The sequence below is a fragment of the Arachis stenosperma genome, chromosome 6 (genome assembly GCF_014773155.1).
Source record: "Arachis stenosperma cultivar V10309 chromosome 6, arast.V10309.gnm1.PFL2, whole genome shotgun sequence".
NCBI classification, from domain to species: Eukaryota; Viridiplantae; Streptophyta; class Magnoliopsida; order Fabales; family Fabaceae; genus Arachis; species Arachis stenosperma.
The window spans coordinates 75767902-75776203 of NC_080382.1; the positions used below are offsets into that span (position 1 = coordinate 75767902).

The following is an 8302-nucleotide window of genomic DNA, read 5'->3' on the forward strand; positions in this document are numbered from 1 at the left end:
TTTCAAATCATATCTTTTTCAAAATCAATTTCAAAATATCTTTTCTAACTTCTTATTTTTCCAAAATTTATTTTCAAATCTTTTTCAACTAACTAATTGACTTTTTGTTTGTTTCTTATCTTTTTCAAAACCGCCTAACTACTTTCCTCTCTCTAATTTTCAAAATTACCTCCCTCTTTTTCAAAATTCTTTTTTTAACTAATTGTTTCAAATTTTAATTTTTATTTTATTCCCTTTCTTAATTTTCAAATTTTAACTTTAATTTAAAATCAAAACAAAAATATTTTCCTTTATTGTAGTTAATTTTCAAAAACTCTCTCTCTCATCTCCTTCTATTTATTTATTCATTTACTAACACTTCTCTTCATCTCAAAAATTCGAACCCCCTCTTCACTTCTGTGTTCGAATTTTTCTTCTCCTCTTTTTATTTTTTTCTTCTTCTACTATCATAAAGGAATCTCTATACTGTGACATAGAGGATTCCACTTCTTTTTCTATTCTCTTCTTTTTCATATGAGCAGGAGCAAGGACAAGGACATTCTTGTTGTAGCAGATCCTAAACCTGAAAGGACTCTGAAGAAGAAGCTAAGAGAAGCTAAAGCACAACAATTCAGAGAAAACCTTACAAAGAATCTCGAAAAAGAGAGAGACATGGCTGAACCCAATAACAATGGTGGAGGCACAAGGAGGATGCTTTGTGACTATACTACACCTACTTCCAAATTTGATGGAAGAAGCATCTCAATCCCTGCCATTGGAGTAAACAATTTTGAGCTGAAGCCTCAACTAGTTGCTCTAATGCAACAGAATTGCAAGTTTCATGGACTTCCATTAGAAGATCCCTATCAGTTTTTAACTGAGTTCTTGCAGATCTGTGAGACTGTTAAGACTAATGGAGTATATCCTGAAGTCTACAGGCTCATGCTTTTCCCTTTTACTGTAAGAGACAGAGCTAGAATATGGTTGGACTCACAACCTAAAGATAGCCTGGACTCTTGGGATAAGCTGGTCACGAACTTCTTGGCCAAGTTCTTTCCTCCTCAAAAGCTGAGCAAGCTTAGAGTGGATGTTCAAACCTTCAAGCAAAAAGATGGTGAATCCCTCTATGAAGCTTGGGAAAGATACAAGCAGATGACCAAAAAATGTCCTTCTGACATGCTTTCAGAGTAGACCATTTTGGATATATTCTATTATGGTCTATCTGAGTTCTCTAAGATGTCACTGGACCATTCTGCAGGTAGATCTATTCACCTAAAGAAAACGCCTGCAGAAGCTAAAGAACTTATTGAAATGGTTGCAAACAACCAATTCATGTACACTTCTGAGAGGAATCCTGTGAGTAATGGGATGCCTCAGAGGAAGAGAGTTCTTGAAATTGATGCTCTGAATGCCATATTGGCTTAGAACAAAATGTTGACTCAGCAAGTCAACATGATTTCTCAAAGTCTGAATGGATGGCAAAATGCATCCAACAGTACTAAAGAGGCATCTTTTGAAGAAGAAGCTTATGATCCTGAGAACCCTACAATGGCAGAGGTAAATTACATGGGTGAACCTTATGGAAACACCTATAATTCCTCATGGAGAAATCATCCAAATTTCTCATGGAAGGATCAACAAAAGCCTCAATAAGGCTTTAATAATGGTGGAAGAAACAGGCTTAGCAATAGCAAGCCTTTTCCATCATCTTCTCAGCAACAGACAGAGAATTTTGAGCAGAGCTCCTCTAGCTTAGCAAACATAGTCTCTGATCTGTCTAAAACCACTTTAAGTTTCATGAGTGAAACAAGGTTCTCTATTAGAAATTTGGAGGCACAAGTGGGTCAGCTGAGTAAGAAAATCACTGAAACTCCTCCTAGTACTCTCCCAAACAATACAGAAGAAAATCCAAAAAGAGAGTGCAAGGCTATAACCTTGCTTGGTGTGGCCGAATGCACAAGGGAGGAGAAGGACATGAATCCTAGTGAGGAAGACCTCCTAGGACGTCCTCTGAACAAAAAGGAGTTCCAAACTGAGGAACCTAAGGAATCTGAGGCTCACCTAGAGACCATAGAGATTCTATTGAACCTCTTTTTACCATTCATGAGCTCTGAGAACTATTCTTCCTTTGAAGAGGATGAAGATGTAACTGAAGAGCAAGTTGCTCAATATCTAGGAGCCATCATGAAGTTGAATGCCAAGTTGTTTGGTAATGAGACTTGGGAAGGTGAACCTCCCTTGCTCATTAGTGAACTAGATACATGGGTTCAGCAAACTCTACCTCAAAAGAAACAAGATCCTGGAAAATTCTTGATATCCTATACCATAGGCACCATGACCTTTGAGAAGGCTCTATGTGACCTGGGGTCAGGTATAAATCTTATGCCAATCTCTGTAATGGAAAAACTGGGGATCTTTGAGGTACAAGCTGCAAGAATCTCATTAGAGATGGCAGACAAGTCAATAAAACATGCTTATGGATTGGTAGAGGACGTGTTAGTGAAGGTTAAAGGCCTTTACATCCCTGCTGATTTCATAATCATAGACACTGGGAAGGATGAGGATAAATGGATTATCCTTGGAAGACCCTTCCTAGCCACAGCAGGAGCTGTGATTGATGTTGACAGAGGAGAGCTAGTCCTTCAATTGAATGGGGACTACCTTATGTTTAAAGCTCGAGGATCTTCCTCTGCAACCAAGGAGAGGAAGCATGAAAAGCTTCTCTCAATACAGAGTCAAACAAAGCCCCCACAGTCAAACTCTAAGTTTGGTGTTGGGAGGTCCCAACAATGCTCTGATGATCTGTGAAGCTCCATGAGAACTCACTGTCAAGCTATTGACATTAAAGAAGCGCTTATTGGGAGGCAACCCAATTTTTATTTATCTATATTTCTATTGTTCTTTTATGTTTTATTAGGTTTATGATCATGTGAAGTCACAAAACAATTGCAAAAACTAAAAACAGAATCAAAAATAGCAGAAGAAAAAGCACACCCTGGAGGAAGAGCTTACTGGCATTTAAACGCCAGTAAGGAGCATCTGGCTGGCGTTCAACGCCAGAACAGAGCATGAATCTAGCGTTGAATGCCAGAAACAAGCAGCAGTCTGGCGTTTAAACACCAGGATTGCACCCTGAGGAAAGCTGGCATTTAATGCCAGAAACAAGCATCAATCTAGCGTTAAACACTAAGATTGCATGCAGAGGGCATTTTACACGCCTAATTGGTGCAGGGATGGTAAATCCTTGACATCTTAGGATTTGTGGACCCCACAGGATCACCTCAGGATTTGTGGACCCCACAGGATCCCCACCTACCTCAACTCACCTTCTCTTTTCTTCACACAATCCAATAACACTCTTCCCCAAACACCCTTAACCAATCACCTCAATCTCTCTTCCCCATCACCTCTTCACCACTCACATCCATCCACTCATCCCCATAAACCCCACCTACCTTCAAATTTAAAATCTCTTTCCCACCCAAACCCACCCTAAATAACCGAACCCCATTCCCTCTCCCTCCACTAATAAACCCCTCCATCCTTCTTCATTTTTGCACAGCATAACCCTCTCTTCTCCCCCTTGGCCAAAACATACAATTCTCTCCCTCTCCTCCATCTCTTTTTCTTCTTCATCTATTCTTTCTTCTTTTGCTCAAGGACGAGCAACATTCTAAGTTTGGTGTGGTAAAAGCATAGTTTTTTGTTTTTCCATAACCATTGATGGCACCTAAGGCCAGAGAAACCTCTAGAAAGAGGAAAGGGAAGACAAAAGCTTCCACCTCTGAGTCATGGGAGACGGAGAGATTCATCTCAAAAGCCCATCAAGACCACTTCTATGAAGTTGTGGCCGAGAAGAAGGTAATCCCTGAGGTCCCTTTCATGCTCAAGAAAAATGAGTATCCGGAGATCCGACATGAGATCCAAAGAAGAGGTTGGAAAGTTCTTACCAACCCCATTCAATAAGTCGGAATCTTAATGGTTCAAGAGTTCTATGCCAATGCATGGATCACTAGGAACCATGATCAAAGCATGAACCCAAACCTAAAGAATTGGCTTACAATGGTTTGGGGGAAATACTTAGATTTCAGTCCAGAAAATGTAAGGTTGGCATTCAACTTGCCACTGATGCAAGAAGATGCACGCCCCTACACTAGAAGGGTCAACTTTGATTAAAGGTTGGACCAAGTCCTCATGGACATATGTGTCGAAGAAGCTCAATGGAAAAGAGACTCAAAAGGCAAGCCGATTCAATTGAGAAGACTGGACCTTAAGCCTGTGGCTAGAGGATGGTTGGAGTTCATCCAACGCTCCATCATTCCTACTAGCAACCGATCTGAAGTAACTGTGGATCGGGCTATCATGATCCATAGCATCATGATTGGAGAGGAAGTAGAAGTTCATGAAGTCATCTCTCGAGAACTCTACAAAGTAGCCAAAAAGCCCTCCACCTTGGTAAGACTGGCTTTTTCTCATCTAATTTGCCATCTATGCTACTTAGCTGGAGTTGTCATAGAAGGAGACATCCTCATTAAAGAGGACAAGACCATCACTAAGAAGAGGATGGAGCAAACAAGAGAGCCCATTCATGGATCTCAAGAGATGCATGAGGAAGCTCATCATCAAGAATTCTCTGAGATGTCTCAAGGGATGCATTTTCCTCGAAACAACTATTGGGAACAACTCAATACTTCTCTAGAAGGACTGAGTCATGACATGAACCAATTAAGGGTGGAACACCAAGAGCACTCCATCATTCTCAATGAGATTAGAGAGGATCAAAGAGCTATGAGGGAGGAGCAACAAAGGCAAGGAAGGGACATAGAGGAGCTCAAGAACACCATTGGTCCTTCAAGGAGAAGGCGCCACCATCACTAAGGTGGACTCATTCCTTAACTTCCTTGCTCTTATATCTCTGTTTTTCAGTTTTTAAGAATCATGTTTGTCTATGTTTATGAATGTATCATTAATGTCTAGTGTCTATGTCTTAAGGCTATGAATAATTCCATGAGTCCTTCACCTTTCTTGAATGAAAAATGTTTTTAACACAAAAGAACAAGAAGTACATGAGTTTCGAATTTATCCTTGAATTTAGTTTAATTATATTGATGTGGTGACAATACTTTTTGTTTTCTGAATAAATGCTTGAACGGTGCATATTTTTGATCTTGTTGTTTATGAATGTTAAAATTGTTGGCTCTTGAAAGAATGATGAAAAAGAGAAATGTTATTGATGATCTAAAAAATCATAACATTGATTCTTAAAGCAAGAAAAAGCAGTGAATAACAAAAGCTTGCGAAAAAAATAAAAAAAGTGGCAAAAAAATAAATGAAACAGAAAAAGCAAGCAAAAAAAGCCAATAGCCCTTAAAACCAAAATGCAAGGGTAAAAAAGGATCCAAGGCTTTGTGCATCAATGGATAGGAGGGCCCAAGGAAATAAAATCTAGGCCTAAGCGGCTAAATGAAGCTGTCTCTAACCATGTGCTTGTGACATGCAGGTCCAAGTGAAAAGCTTGAGACTGAGTGGTTAAAGTTGTGATCCAAAGCAAAAAGAGTGTGGTTAAGGGCTCTGGACACCTCTAACTGGGGACTTTAGCAAAGCTGAGTCACAATCGGAAAAGGTTCACCCAGTCATGTGTCTGTGGCATTTATGTATCCGGTGGTAATACTGGAAATCAAAGTGTTTAGGGCCACGGCCAAGACTCATAAAAGTAGATGTGTTCAAGAATCAACATACTTAACTAGGAGAATCAATAACACTATCTGAACCTTGAGTTCCTATAGATGCCAATCATTCTAAACTTCAAAGGATAAAGTGAGATGCCAAAACTGTTCAGAAGCAAAAAGCTACAAGTCCTGCTCATATAGTTATAACTAATATTCACTGATATTTTGACATTTATAGTATATTCTCTTTTTTTTATCCTATTTGATTTTCAGTTGCTTGGGGACAAGCAACAATTTAAGTTTGGTGTTGTGATGAGCGGATAATTTATATGCTTTTTGGCATTATTTTTAGGTAGTTTTTAGTAGGATCTAACTACTTTTAGGGATGTTTTTATTAGTTTTTATGCAAAATTTACATTTCTAGACATTACTATGAGTTTGTGTGTTTTTCTGTGATTTCAGGTATTTTCTGGCTGAAATTGAGGGACCTGAACAAAAATCTGATAGGAGGCTGACAAAGGACTACTAATGCTGTTGGATTCTGACCTCCCTGCACTCAAAATAGATTTTTTGGAGCTACAGAACTCCAAATGGCGTGCTCTCAAAGGCGTTGGAAAATAGACATCCAGAGCTTTCCATCAATATATGATAGTTTATAATTTGTTCGAGTTTACACAACGCAAACTGGCGTTCAACGCCAGTTCCATGCTGCATTATGGAGTAAAACGCCAGAAACACGTTACAAACCAGAGTTAAACGCCAAAAACACGTTACAACTTGGCGTTTAACTCCAAGAGAAGCCTCTGCACGTGTAAAGCTCAAGCTCAGCCCAAGCACACACCAAAGTGGGCCCCGAAAGTGGATTTCTGCATTTAGACTTATTTTTGTAAACCCTAGTAACTAGTCTAGTATAAATAGGATATTTTACTATTGTATTAGACATCTTTGGTCTCAGTTTTAATCAGTTGTTCATCTTAGGAGACTATTGATCACGTTTTGGAGGCTGCCCTCTCGGCCATGCCTGGACCATCACTTATGTATTTTCAACGGTGGAGTTTCTACACACCATAGATTAAAGGTGTGGAGCTCTGCTGTACCTCGAGTTTTAATGCAATTACTACTATTTTCTATTCAATTCAGTTTATTCTTGTTCTAAGATATCTGTGACACTCATCATCATCCATCCCTATGAACGTGTGCTGGACAACCACTTCCGTTTTACCTCAGACCGAGCGTGTATCTCTTGGATTCCTTAGTCAGAATCTTCATGGTATAAGCTAGAATTATTGGCGGCCATTCTTGAGAATCCGGAAAGTCTAAACCTTGTCTGTGGTATTCTGGGTAGGATTCAGGGATTGAATGACTGTGACGAGCTTCAAACTTACGATTGTTGGTCATTTCTCTTAGTGACTGACGAATGAAATCAACCAGACCCTCACTTACGTGACAGACGCAAAAGAATCAATGGATTCTATTCTGACATGATCGAGAACCAACAAATGATTAGCCATGCTATAACAAGAGGATGGGAAGTAGCCATTGACAATGGTGATGCCCTACATACATCTTGCCATAGAAAGGAGTAAGAATGATTGGATGAAAGCAGTAGGAAAGTAGAGATTCAGAAGGAACACAGTATCTTCATGCGCTTATCTGAAATTCCCACTAATGATTTACATAAGTATCTCTATCTTTATTTTATGCTTTATTTATCTTTATATTCGAAAACTATTACAACCATTTGAATTTGCCTAACTGAGATTTACAAGATGACTATAGATTGCTTCATACCAACAATCTCCGTAGGATCAACCCTTACTCACGTAAGGTTTATTACTTGGACGACCCAGTGTACTTGCTGGTTAGTTGTGCGAAGTTGTGAAGAATGTGAGTAAACCATAGTAGTGTGCACCAAATTTTTGGAGCCATTGCTAAGAATTGTTCAGGTTATGAAAGAGTAAATCACAATTTTGCCTATCACTACGCTTTTCTCCGTGTTTCCTTTTTGTAGGAGAATAGGAATCACATTTGTGGCATCACTTGAAAAGTAATGCCTTAGATATTATAAAGATCACTTATAAAGCATAGCCTTAACTTAAGAGTTATGGGTTCACTTTTTACACCCAAAAGAGCACTTTTAAAGTGTAGCCTATTTGTCATGTTTCAGGTACATTTTAAAAGTGTTGCCTAATGTATTTCAAGTAAAATATCCACTAACTAACACTTAGTAAATTTTTTCACCTTTCACCAAATGATACATTCACGCGTACAGACACTTATTAGGCAAAAAAAAACTTGGCCACTGAAAACATAACACTTGCGCGCGATCCCTATCTAGCTACGATTCCCTTCATCATCACCCTGCCCCCAAATCAAAGAAGACCACTCATGGCGTCACCGCTCACGGCGTCACCGCTCACGGCGTCACCATCTCCACCACTCACCTTCATCACTCACCACTCACCACTCACCACGCCACCACTCATCTTCAACGCCGGTTCTCTTTGTTGGACGTTGACATCAGGAAGACTCTTCGCTCGACTGAAAGCCTGTCTTTATTCCCTCACCATCGTCAAGGAGGTATGTATTCACCTTCTTTTGGTTTCTAAAATCTGAGAGGGTAAGGTTGTGATGACAAGTCATCTTAGCCTAGT

At 39.4% G+C, this 8302-nt stretch overlaps 1 non-coding gene across 1 annotated transcript; it reads right to left on the reverse strand.

Annotated features, from left to right (window-relative positions):
- Positions 1 to 1053: 1053 nt before the first annotated feature.
- On the reverse strand, positions 1054 to 1161 carry LOC130937279 (small nucleolar RNA R71). Its single transcript, XR_009068502.1, has one exon. It is a non-coding gene; the product is annotated as a small nucleolar RNA R71 (small nucleolar RNA).
- Between the last annotated feature and the right edge of the window lie 7141 nt (positions 1162 to 8302).